This window comes from Prionailurus viverrinus, chromosome A2, assembly GCF_022837055.1.
Source record: "Prionailurus viverrinus isolate Anna chromosome A2, UM_Priviv_1.0, whole genome shotgun sequence".
In the NCBI taxonomy this organism is placed as follows: Eukaryota; Metazoa; Chordata; class Mammalia; order Carnivora; family Felidae; genus Prionailurus; species Prionailurus viverrinus.
In genome coordinates this window covers 122,967,937-122,981,452 of record NC_062562.1, presented here as the reverse complement: position 1 = coordinate 122,981,452, position 13,516 = coordinate 122,967,937, and the positions used below count along the sequence as shown (strand labels likewise).

The window sequence follows — 13,516 nt, the reverse complement described above, 5'->3', positions numbered from 1 at the left end:
CAGCCCTGTGGCCTGCTGCACACAGACTCTCACTGGACATGGCTCTGAGCTCCAGCCATAGCCACCAGCCTGCCAGTGACCAGATGAACCAAAGGTCGGTGTGGCAGGTGTCTGCCCAACCCTGCTCTCCGCAGAGGCTGGAGATTAGGGGAGCAGGATGCTCTAACACAATGACTCAGATACAGTTTTGTAAGTTTACGACTGATGGGACAGAATCAACAGGATAGGGGAATACCGTGGGACCCACACCTTTGCTCGGACCAAGAGCTTCTTGTCATTAACTCCTCCAAGAGGCAGTCACCTCCCTGGCTGACCTAAGAGTCAGTCTTCTGTGGCCCCTAGATCAATATACCTATCTCATTATATTACATACATTTAATTATGTGTATTATAATTATAGTTCTAATTTTATGATTTTCATATATTTATAATTTAATATTATAATTATACATATGTGTACTTGTCTCCCATCTTAGACTATGAGCTTCTTGAGTACAGGGACTATTTATCCCCTTCCCTCCATTGGCTAGCACAGTGCCTGACAGACAGGAAGCAGGCAATAAGTGTGGGTTGCACTGTTCTGATTTCATAGGAAAGAACAGGGTTATAAATTTTCAAGGATTGTTTGTTCTTGTTAAGGCCTAGACTAATGTGTCATATTGGAAGTGTACTTTTTTTTTTCAACGTTTATTTATTTTTGGGACAGAGAGAGACAGAGCATGAACAGGGGAGGGGCAGAGAGAGAGGGAGACACAGTTTCGGAAACAGGCTCCAGGCTCCGAGCCATCAGCCCAGAGCCTGATGCGGGGCTCGAACTCACGGACCGCGAGATCGTGACCTGGCTGAAGTCGGACGCTTAACCGACTGCGCCACCCAGGCGCCCCTGGAAGTGTACTTTTAATACAACAGTAAAATCGTCTAATTGTTATATTTCAAATTAGGTCCCCCCAGGCATCCCCCCAAAAAATACCTTAGTGAAATTATTTTATAATTAAAATCATTAAAAGAAAACGTGTACGTCCTTATATAATGTTACGGTATGGAGGAATGCACACGAAAAACCCACATCACCTTTGATGGGATGCCAGTAGATAACCCTCTGCGATTCTAATCCACATCCCTTTTATCTTCAATTAAAAAAAAAAAAAAGGAGGTGAAAAGTTAAAGTAGAATAATATTGCTGTGTACACAGTTTTTTTTTTTCCTTCCCAGTGTTTTTCTCCTCAATGCGCGCAATTGGTAATTAAATGTATTTCTGCTGGTCTTGTGGCCATATGCCTACAATATGTAAAAATACATTTGCGCTTTTTTTCCTCCATTCCTTTTGTTCCCAGTGCTGACTGCTGTCAGAGTGAACGGTCCAGATTCCCGTGTGCTGGTATCCATGGGCTCCGTCTTGCCAAGCTGCCAGTCTGGAGCGTCACACCTTACTGCCTTTAAAGATTGCCCTGCAGAGATAGAGGGAAATGGCAATTTTTACATGATGCAGTCTGGCGACCCAGGAGATTTGAAGTCAGAACTGGTGCCAAGATTTACCCAGGAGAGCAAGCAGAGGCAAAAACAGAGAACCTGGGCCAAAAGGAAAAAAAAAATAAAAGAAGAAAGAAGAGGAAGGCTGAGGGGGATGGGGAAACCACCATCAACTCTCTCTGGGGGTTCTCTCCAAAGGCCGGAACTTAAGGCCACTGAGTGGGTGATGGCCGTGTTATTAGGAGTGTGTGGGTCCTAAAGAAAGTCAAAGGGAAGAGGTCGGCTTTTTTTGCATGCCCTAAATTGTAGTAGATTGCAGAATGTAAATGAGACAATTATTACACCAACGCTCATCAAGCTGGGCTGGAAAGACTTCAATAGCCTGATGAATATGCATGCAAATTTGTTAATTAAGTTAATTATTCTGCTGAAAATTCATTTGTCTTCCAAGGACATTTTCCCAATGATTTTAACATGCTAGCGCCATTAGTCATGCTCCATGCTATTTAACATTACTTTTTGTCCACTTTCTTTTCCCCCCACCTTTTTTTTTTAATATTTTCAAGTTTTAAAAACAGTTGATTGGATCTTTTAATTGACCCCTGCAATGTTGGAAGACACCTAGAGCCAGCTCTGTAGGCATTCTTGGAAGTACGTTTTAGTTAAATATTTCCTTGATATATAAAATGTCTGCAAAGTGTCACATTGGTGGGGAGGAGAAGGGCTCTATCTGGGATCATTAAAGCCAGAATTTGAATCGTTCTCCATAGTGACCATAAGAGGTAATCTGTCCCTGCTGGGGGCGATTTCCCCAGCTCTGAGTGTTATTTGATACATGGGTTTACCTTGCTGTGGGAGTGCCGTGATTCCAGCCTCCCCTGTCCTCCTGCTGCAAGGCGAGACCCCATGAACATGTGTGTTCAAACAGGAACCAGTACTGTGATACTTTTCTGTCACCCATGAGGGCCCAAACCTGTAACCATGGCAACCAGGGGGAATAGTGTGTTTAAAATCACATCTAAATGGCAAATTGAGATATTTGAAAGACACAGTTGAGTTTAATTTTGTTAGCCAACAGTAGCCAAAAAATTGTAGTATGGTATTTTTCAAAACTGCATGTTATTTTGCTGGGTACAGCAGCTTTATTTAATTGAGACCTTCCTTGTGGGCCTCAAAATTAGAATCTTTGTGGGTCAGAATGAGCTTTATTCCACCAGATTCTTGATCTTAAGGCACATAGACACGCATAAAGCAGCCTATAGAAATCTTCCAAAAATCTATGTTACAACGATTATTCCTTCTCATCTCAAGTCGAAAATCTGAACATGTGGTCTGATAAATGCAAGCATTCTTAGTGAGACAGTAAAATAGGATATTTGAAATCAAGACTTCCAGAAAATCAGAGGAATATGGTTGCCTGCATACATGAGGCGATCACGTTAAAATAAGAGAGGTTAATCTGTGCGTCACTCAGGGGACTTTGATATGCATGTTTAAAGGTCTCTCTTAAGGTCATTTATTTTCTTCTGAAAGAAGGTAAATTCAGATTCTCCCCCCATCAGTCATCCTAAAAGAACTCACCAATAGTTTTGGGTTAGAACCGGTATCTTCACTTCGGGTTGATCAGACCAGCTTGGAGCTAGGCTAATGGAAAGGGGATTAAATAAGGAAGACAACATGATTTAATTGAGAGTTAAAGAAAAATTAATTGGTATACTACCTCTTTTGAGCCATCCGTATATATTTTATACAGTATGAATGGCACTATGTGTCACATAGATCGTAAACCAATTAAAATGATATTTTAAACCCTGTGATTTCTATAATTCCATCTGTTTTAGAAGGTTTAATTAGCGAAGTTACAAAAGCCAAATATATTTGAATATTTTGAAAGCAGACCGAACAGCAAAAGCTGAGAAGTTCCCATAAGCATTTAACCACACGACCGTGTACATTTCATGAGAGTATACCTTAGTTAAAATGTGTGGATTTTTAAAAATTTTACCAACAATAAGTCACATCTCCCCCAAATTATGATCATATGTTAGGCTGGGTAAATTAATTCAGGGGTTTTTTTTTTTCTGTTTTTCATCAAACTTCCAGAGATTTCTTCTGATGAAACTCCCATACCTGTCATTTGAACTCAATTGTGGGCCTAAAGGAGAGACAGCTACATAAAACTAACACTATTGAACTTTCCCTTAAATATTATTTCCATAGGTTTACAGGAGAGGCTGGCCACTTTGCAAGTGGAAGGGAAGATTTTTCAGATATATCCAAAAACATTTTTCAGCCTACCAGCAACCTATTTTTGAGAAATAAGAGTATAAGTAAGATATGACACGTTGTGTCATCTTTAAAATTTGAACACAAAATCCAAAACTGCACAATAAAGAATTCAACCCATTTCTCCACTGCAAAAGGAAAACATTATTTTGAATTTTTTAAATAATGGGTCAAACACAAGATCTTGCTACGTTCTTTGGTTTGGATGCTGTGCTGAGCAGCTGTGCATGATTTGGGGCCTCATATGGCCGCAGTCACCAATGACTGACAGAAGAGTGGTGACAATGTGACGTACAATATTCTCTCTTATCAAAATGCTTGCCATACCATGATTGTGACTCAGTGGGTGTCCAGCTCTGTCTTTCCTTTCTACTGGATTTCTGACATATAACAAGATGTAATTAATTTTTTTTTACACACTTGTCTTTTTCATTACCAGAAATACAGTGAGCATAATTTATTATGAATTCTGCTCCTATTCCATACTATTCCTGAACAAACTACCTTTGTTTCCATTTGTACTTGTACACTGTCAAGTGGGGGGTGGGGTGGGGAAATGGCTAATAAAGGCAACAGGGAATCAAACCTGACTGTGCTAAGTATATACATTGCGCTGGAAAACTGACATTTATTGAGGATCTACTATACGATTGTGTTTCAGGGGCATCATCTCCTTAATCGTTGCATCAATCACCCAAGAAAGGTATAATTATCCTCATTTGACAGGTGAGTAAAGCGAAACCCAAAGAATTTAAGTCCCTTGCTCAATAAAAAGGAAGGAAATGAACATTTCCAATAAGCGAGCAGCAGGAGCAAGATTTGGAGCCAGAAAACATATCCAGATTGTTATGTTTTACCCCAAAGCTTTCAAGTGTTCTGATGTACCTGGCTACCACTACTACTCTTCAAAAACTCATCTTTGGAAGGCCAGAAGAGATCCAACACTTAATATCCTTATTATATTGCAACATCTACTTTAGTCACAAAATACCACCTAGACTCCCCATGTTTATTTCATTGTATTGTGTTAATCATGGACTTCCTATCTTTTAAAGGGACCATCTTTTCCACTTTGATGTATTTTGAATTTTAAAAAATAGTGACTGTTCCCAAGAAGGAGGTTAAATAGATTTTGTTTGTAAATAGTTGAGCAGTTGCAGGAGGCATCTGTTACTCTTGTACTTCACCTGCGCTTCTCTTTCTTTGGATCTGCACTTCCTCCCCACCTGCTACATGGCTGTCATCCGGAGAGGCTCCGTCTCCCCCTCCTGCCCTCTTCCCTGGGTGGGGCTGCCCAGAGTCCTGGAGAGAGGGGATTAAGTATGTCAGGGGAAAGAGGTACTTTCTCCTTCTAAAATGATGAATAGTGACAGTTGATGGAGATAGGGGGTGATCTTTGCTGCTATGAGGTACGAGATATTTCCTGATAAAAACCAGCATAGAGGGAAGCAGAGGAGAAAGAGCGAGACAGATAAAGAGAGAAAGAGGAAGAGACAATCAGGAAGTTGATGACAAGTCAGCTTGTCTAGGACCTCTCAGTGACAGGAGACTAAAATTTCTCTCTCTCTCTCTCTCTCTCTCTCTCTCTCTCTCTCTCTCTGTGTGTGTGTGTGTGTGTGTGTGTGTGTGTGTGTGTGTTTTGCTACTTTGACTTGGATAATTGTCTTAATATAGACATCTGCAAAAGTTGGATGAAGTAGTATGCACCAATTTATATCTCTTAATTCTGTAGAGGTTTTACTCAAATTTTACGAGGGCAAAGTGGATCAGTATCTCATAAGATCTGTATATGTTCATCTTAAAAGGGTATTCCACTAGCCCATCTTTAATTATCTGTGTCATTTTAATCACTGATCTGTGTTTATCAAATATTTCAATAGTCATGAGGAATCTTCCATCCACCATAGCAGTGTATCAATTTGTAATTATATGCCAGAGTTGAGTTTCCATACTAGAAAGATTGGCCATGAGACAAAACTGAGTCTTTTTATAGTCTATGCCTGTTCGGTAACACTTTGAGTCTGACATTTGGCAATGATCATTGTGAAATGCTAGCCAGAGAATTGAGACCAAAGAATCTACTCGAGGCCTGAATTGCTTGATGTGCTTGTCTATGCTAATGAATTTAACTTAACAAAAAAATGTTGTATCCATATTTCCAAAGTCCTAAGAAGGACCTAGAATTCCACCGTGCCCTTGGGAGTTAACGTTTCTCTGTCAGAGATGTTTGAACCGTATTTTGTAATGATTTAGGGAAACTTAACAATTTATCATTAGAAGACTAAGTTGACAAGCAGTAGAAATAGTACAGGAGCTCAAAACCTGGAGTCAGAGTATAGATTTCCACAGGTTCAAAGCCTGGCTCTGCCACTTAATGACACTGATGTGCTCTTGGGCACATTACTTCAGCTCTTTATTCCTCAGTTTTGTCATGTTCAAAATTGGGATAATAGTAGTTTCTACCTCACAGGGTTCTTGGGATTATTAAAGGAGTTAATCATTGAAAAGTGCCTGCAACAGTGTCTGACACGTAAGCAGAGCTCAGGAAATATGGAATCTTCTTATTGAGTTTTTAATTTACTAATGGAATAGCTTCTTTTAGGAAACTCCTTCCTGTCCCATTAGCAGAATACCCAGCAGCTAGTTAGTTAGTGTAACTAATGATAACAATGTGCAAAATCCTGACTAAAATCCTTCATATTTCTTAGTAGCCTTATTTCCAAGAATTATCCAAACAATTGACACCTATTCAAATCTATTTGTCTGAATGGAGTCCTTATTATTCACATGCCAGATGTACCTTGAAAAAAATTCCAATTTTTTAAATCATCTTATAAAAGGTATTACATATCTCCTAAGTGCAAGGTACTGTATTGAGTGTTTATGAAACACTGTCACAGAAATACGTCATAAAGCGTTTTCGGTAATGTGCTATGACAATGGGGGCGGTGGCAGGAGGTAAGACGTATTTCCAGTGGGACAAACTCCTTCGGGTATTACATGTGGGTTGTCTTCTGGCATCAGAGTATCCCTTATCACAGCCTAAGGCCCCTGGGCCCCTTCACTCAGTACTTGCTGGACCACCATTATCACACCCTTTTGTACAATGGGTATCGGCTCGCCTGGCTGATTCACGTGGGACAGTCCTTGAATGTGACAGTTTGGTGCAAGTCTAAAAGCATCACAAATGCTTGGGCTCAACTACTCTTGTTCCTACAAACTTTCCTCTTTGGGATAGCATCTCTCTCCATCTTCATCACTTATAGACCAAAACACCAAAAGCAAAGTTTAAAGAAAAGGTTTTTCTACACGTTTGACATTCAACTCCATGGGTTGGGGGCAGGGGAGAGTGCTGAGTTTACTTGATCTTTCTACTTTCCAGAAATGTAAGACCCTCTAGTTATTCATTATTCTTTCATATGCTCCGGTTGAGCTTGACTAGATAATAGGAAAGGATTTAAGCTTCCCAATTCTGCAGACTAACCTATTTGGCAGAGGGCTTCCAGCTACGTTCTTGAGGTCCTTGGCAATGTTGATGCTCTTTCTATCATCTGCTTTAAGCTGTGCACTAAAATTGCTTGTTGTTATAACTTTGCTCCCACCTTCTGACTAAAACACCTTACCCTTACCACCGCGTCTTAGCTCACCGTTCCCCAAATTTTTTCCACCTTTCTGAACCAAGACAGAGTGACGCTTCCATAAGACATCAATTCCACACACACTAGGCAACTGCGAGGCAGGACTGTATCCTCTCAAACTTCCATTTCTCACACCACCAAGAAAGATAAGGAAGATAAGCAAGTGTCTGGAATGGGCCAGGCCGAGTGGTAACATGGAGGTGCAAAGGACACGCTGAGTACTGAGAGGAATGCCTTCCCTACTTCTGGCAGCCAGAATCCATCCTTCCCGCCACAGGGCCCCTTGGACACAGCACTCTGTGGGGTACAGGGGTCTGAAGGTCACTGCTAGATTTCTCCTTCTGGTCAGCATCACATCTTAGACAGCTTTATTTTTGTCGTTGTTGCAGCACCTGTCCCATTGCCTTGCACACATGTGTTCTGGCAGTGTGTTCTGAACAAAAGATGGCAACTCTGATTTAACTTTCCACTTGTTCAGTATCATTCCAATTATTATATGAAAACTACAGAACCCACTCAGTGTATTCTCTTCTCAAAGCAAAGCCCAGGACTGCCCTTGACTGGTAGAACCACCTTTCTATGGGTCCCCTGGTAGGAAAACTGTGTCTTTTTCCACACCTGCTTTTTCTTAGCCACTTTCTCCAGATTCTGTACCATCACCCTCCAGCTCCAGCTTATCCCAACACAGACATTCCTGAGCTAGAGATTCTAACTAGAAGCTAGTGACCACCTCTCCCATTCACCTGATTAGACCTTTTTACTGCTGACTGGCCAGGGCAGGAGGGCCAGTGACTCTGAATCCTGACCTTAACAGAATGACTCTGTCACCACGAAGCCATAACGGTTCCTTTCCTGGAGGATCATCAACTTGTTCTCTAGGGGATAGACCTTATCTTCCTTCTATGATGCAGTAGGGCATATTATCTGTTTTAAGCAAACATTAATGAGACACAGTCCCCTCTCCCAAAAGAGGCCCCAAGTAAGAGTACAACCTTGAAGGAATTATAGACTATGAATTGTTTCCGGTGGAGGTCAATTTCTGCAACTAAATCTCAGTTGTTTCTGTTTCTCTTGTGATTAAGGGGTTGCCTTTTGGTAAGGAAAAAAGAGCTTTAATTATAGAGTTAAACATCATTGAAATCCAAGCCAGATTTTTTTAAAAGTGTGGTCTACCCTAAAAAGAAATAGTAATGACAATAATATTAATGGTGATAGCAACAATATGGCAAATTATTGAATGAAATGGATTAACTTTAATAAAATTCTGCCAATTGTCTTCTGCATTCAAAAAACAAAAGGTAATAGAGAAAATGTGGACCCTGCCACCTCATATTAAGAATAAATTAGGGGAGTGCCTGGGTGGCTCAGTCGGTTAAGCAGCCAACTTCGGCTCAGGTCATGATCTCACGGTCCGTGAGTTCGAGCCCCGCATCGGGCTCTGTGCTGACAGCTCAGAGCCTGGAGCCTGTTTCAGATTCTGTGTCTCCCTCTCTCTGACCCTCCTCCGTTCATGCTCTGTCTCTCTCTGTCTTAAAAATAAATAAACGTTAAAAAAAATAAATAAAAAAGAAAAAAGAATAAATTAGGAATTTTATGATATGCACAGACAAAAAGGCTAGAATGCAATGTCTAAAGTGAGACATTCTGCAAAGAGAGGTGTTAGGGGCTGACCTATATCCCCCTAAAATTCATATGTTGAAGCCCCAACACCCAGTACCTGAAAACGTGACTGGATTTAAATGCAGGCTTTTTGCAGAAGTAATTAAGCTAAAATGAGGTTATCAGGGTGGGCCCTAATCCAATGTGACTGGTGTCCTTTTAAAAAGAAGACATTATTGGGCGCCTGGGTGGCTCAGTCAGTTAAGCATCCAACTTCGGCTTAGGTGATGATCTCACAATTCATGAGTTCCGCGTCCGGCTCTGTGCTGACGGCTCAGATTCTGGAGCCTGCTTTGGATTCTGTGTGTGTCTCTCTCTCTGTTCCTCCCCTGCTCATGCTTTGTCTCTCTTTCTCTCAAAAATAAATAAACATTAAAAAACAATTTTAAAGATAAAAAGAAGAGGACATTAAGAAGGGACATAGACACACAGAGGGAAGACCATGTGAAGATAGGGAGGAGACGGCCACCTGCAGGCCCAGGTGAGAGGCCTCAGAGGAAACGAATCCTGTGGACACCTCATTCTGGTCCTTCTAGCCTCCAGAACCGTGAGGAAATAACTTTCTGTTGTTTGAGCTGCCTTGTCTTTGGCACTTTGTTATGGCAGCTCTGGTAAATTAATACAATAGGTAAAAGAGAAAAAGCATGTTACCTCTATCAAAGTGCTGGAAGTGTCCTTCCAGCTGGGAGTCTTGGAGAAAGCTCTGTCTAGGTGGTTTGAATAATGGCCTTTGGAGTAGAAGATGGGCACATGTAGCTGGAAGAGTGGATGTTTTTCACATGTTAAGCACACGACTGCAGAAAAGCAGAGGTACCAGCTGGGCAGAGGGAAGAAAGACTGAGTATAGGTCAGGGCCAACATAACAAGATTGCATTTTAGGCTGAATGCAAAGGAAAGCCATTGAAATATCTTGGTGGCACTGTAACAAAATCACAGTTGTGTTTGCAAAAGGGTAATCTGGAAGTGATATGATGATCAGTTGGAAGAGGGAAGGGCTGGCAACCCAATGCAATAGAGCAGAGTGAGTGGGTAAAGAAGGCCAAGAAAAGACAGACACAGAAGTGGTGAACTCATTGAGACCCAGCAGATGGCTTTGCCATGGGAGACAGGGGAAGGAAGAAGAACTGAAGAGCTGAGAGACAGATGACTAAAAGGTTCTGATTATGCGGTCTGGAAGGATGGGATGATGGAATTAATTCTGGCAATAGGAAGAGAGGGGAAAAACAGGTCTAGGAAAGGATGCTGACCAATGCAGTTCTAGAGCTATGGAAGGCCAGCAATTTCAAATGGTTTTGGAAATACACAATCAATTGACATATATACACACGCGCACCATATACACACAGTGTTTGGAAATATATTATACGTTCCCTTTTGGAAAAGTTTGCTCATATATATGCTTGAGATATTTATGTCTTAGAAGAAAAGGTGAAATTACAGATTTGGGGTCATCATTGAAACAATGAGAGGAGATTAAATTGCCAAAAGAAATAATAGAAAAACAGAAGAGAAGTTTGAGCCCAAGAACATGGGTCATTTAGGAAAGAAGAGTCAAATGAGAAGAAAGTGGTGCATTCTCTGGAGAGAGAGAAGGAGGGCTTCTACATGTCAGAAAACCTCTACTTAGCTACTGTAGTTGTTCTAGAATCTTGAAAAAATCCTCTTCCAGTATCCTCAAATGATTAAAATTTTCAATGGGACAGATAAAAGGATTTCTCCTGTTGTAGATAATAAAGTACATCCATTTTTACTTGCGTTATCAGAAGAGAAAATAAAAATCTCAATTTCTTCTTAGCTATGGTAAATCAAAATAGAAGTATCAAAAATCAAACAATTTAGTGACTACTAACTATTGCTTGTCTCACAATTTCCTTTAATGGAAATAAATGTGTTTTCATAAAATTTGAAGAAAAAACCATTCAAACATAGCCTCATAGAAGACTGTCTTAGGAGCAATCCAATCTAACCTCTTTCTCCCCAAGCAGCAGGATTTAAATCAAAGAACTCAGTGGAGGTTACATTGCCAAACACTGGTTTTTCTTATGTTCATTCTATCAATGATAGAACATTGCTATAAATATCAAAGGTTGTAAAACTCCTCTCTCTGGTACATTGTCTGGTCTCTTCTCTCTGATTCTTTCTGAATAAGGTTGCCCCAGGGCACTTATGTGTAGATATCCCCCGTTATAACCACATGCAAGGATGGCCCAGTGTCCATCTGACCTTCTGTGGGCAGAGGGGCAGAATCTACCCCACCCTACCAACATGGCTGCCAGGGGCTCACAGGGTGACCCCACAGAAGGCAATGCTCACTGAAAAGGTGCTCTGAGAAGGGCCCCCAAAAGACAGCTTTCTCATTGATCAGAGAACTATCTTGAAACTCTTCCTCGTCATTCCCCAAACCCCTGGGCTTGAAAGAGATAATGATATTTTATATGAGTGGATTTATGAGCATTTGTAAGCTTTATAGCGTATTGAGCCTTCTGTGCATTTTTTGGCTATTATAGAATAAAGCCATTTACACTTAATATCAATTAGTTTAAAATTAACTAATCTGGGAGAGTTCAACTTTCTATTTTGAATATCATAGTAATTACACCTATTTTATTGTCTAATGAACGTTAAATTTTAACATGAAACTGGTCTAAGTAAACAATCAAATAATAGCCTTAGAAACAATCCTTAAAAGTCAAAGTTTCAGATAGGATTATATCTAAATAAACTCAGATTTCTATCAGACTAAAAGCTACTCCCCAAAGATGCTCCATAACATATTCCCTGAATGTCTGTTTATATGATATCCAGAAATAATTAGCTAACAAATAGAATATCAATTTAATAAACTGAGTTTACTATTCTTCTTGTAATATCTTTGCTACTAGTATCTATCTATCATTTGCCAACAACTACTTAATTGGCATTTTGAACAAACCTTTAAAGCAGTTCTAAAATATGGATTTACAGGAAACACAGATTCTATAATGCAGTTGAAGAAAACGTATCATTATTTCTCTTCTGCAAATGGAAAATCAATGGCTAGTAAAAAATTAAAGGCTTCGTTTGGTCAGTTCAATTCGCGATCAATGACCTGTGTACGTCTACATATCTTCTTCCAAATAAGATACGAAAGCTACAATCAACAGTGTAAATTCAATAAGTTTATTACAGAAATAGAAAATCAGAGCCATGACTAGTAAAACAAGGAAAACATGGAATGGAGATAAATCTTGACAGCTAAAACAAAAAGCTAGCTGTTCTATATTTTAATAAAACCAAACCGAGGGGGTGCAGGATGCAGTACTCCAAAATCAGGCACCCTGCATACTGAATATTTTAAGCTGAAGGAATTTGAGAAAACAGCAGAACCAGAAAGGTCACTTTGCCCTTTCCCTCACCCTTCTCCACTGAAACAGGTCATAAAATCCTCATGTAAAGGGAGCCCTCCCTACACCCGGAGGAAAGAAGCCTCCTATTGTTGAAAACAAAGGAACACCATCTTAACAAACAGGCCTTGCTAAGGTTCCCCCAGCTTTACCACACTCATTTCATACTACTAACTTATATTAGACATATGTCTATGTGGCTGCCCACTCTTCATCAAACCTAGCATAAGAATCCTCTGGTCAAACTGTTTCTTCTGGCTCTTCGTTTCCTTATGAAGCCTCCAGTATCACATAAAACTTTTATTTAATAAATTTGTGTGCTTTTGTCCTGTTAATCTGTCTTTGTCAATTTCCTTTTCAGACCCCGCCAGGGACTCTAAGAGGGTTGAGGAAAACATTTTCTCCCCTGCAAAACCGTCAAGCCAAGAGAAGCAAGCCTCAAAATATGTTTGCTTAGCATTCAATTATATAGTCATACTGACCATCTCCAGGATCTGGTTACAGGAGTTAGAAAGGATTTTCTTTCCACCTGCCTCATAGGGCACAAGACTGGTGCTCCTGGGGCTCACAGCAGCCTTCTTCTGGATGAAAGTGCAAATTACTAGATTGAACATCATAATCATCAAAACATGATCTGCACCAACACTTCTTCCTGGATGAAGCCTTTCTGAATGCTTCATATCAACAAAGAATTGTGTTTTTTATTTTTTTTTAATGTTTATTTATTTTTGAGACAGAGAGAGACAGAGCATGAACAGGGGAGGGGCAGAGAGAGAGGGAGACACAGAATCTGAAACAGGCTCCAGGCTCTGAGCTGTCAGCACAGAGCCCGATGCGGGGCTCGAACTCACGGACCGTGAGATCATGACCTGAGCCGAAGTCGGACGCTTAACCTACTGAGCCACCCAGGCACCCCCAAAGAATTGTTATTTTTGGCAATGATATATCCTAAATGGAATTTGTGTGAAACCATACTACCTTTTTCAGCTATCTACAGACCATGCCATGTTTCTGATTTTAAAATTCCCTTTTTAAAAAAATGGCAGCTTTGAACTTGAGGATGTGTCTACCAGCATTGGT

General features: G+C 40.4%; 1 long non-coding RNA gene across 2 annotated transcripts in view; it reads right to left on the bottom strand.

Annotated features, from left to right (window-relative positions):
- Positions 1-966: 966 nt before the first annotated feature.
- The window catches only part of LOC125161317 (uncharacterized), a 63,660-nt gene continuing 51,110 nt past the window's right edge, over positions 967-13,516 (bottom strand). For both annotated transcript variants that reach the window (XR_007150535.1, XR_007150536.1), the window contains 2 exons: positions 3,052-3,114; positions 967-1,448 (listed from right to left, as the gene is read on the bottom strand). This is a non-coding gene — a long non-coding RNA (uncharacterized LOC125161317). The remainder of the gene's footprint in view (positions 1,449-3,051; positions 3,115-13,516) is intronic.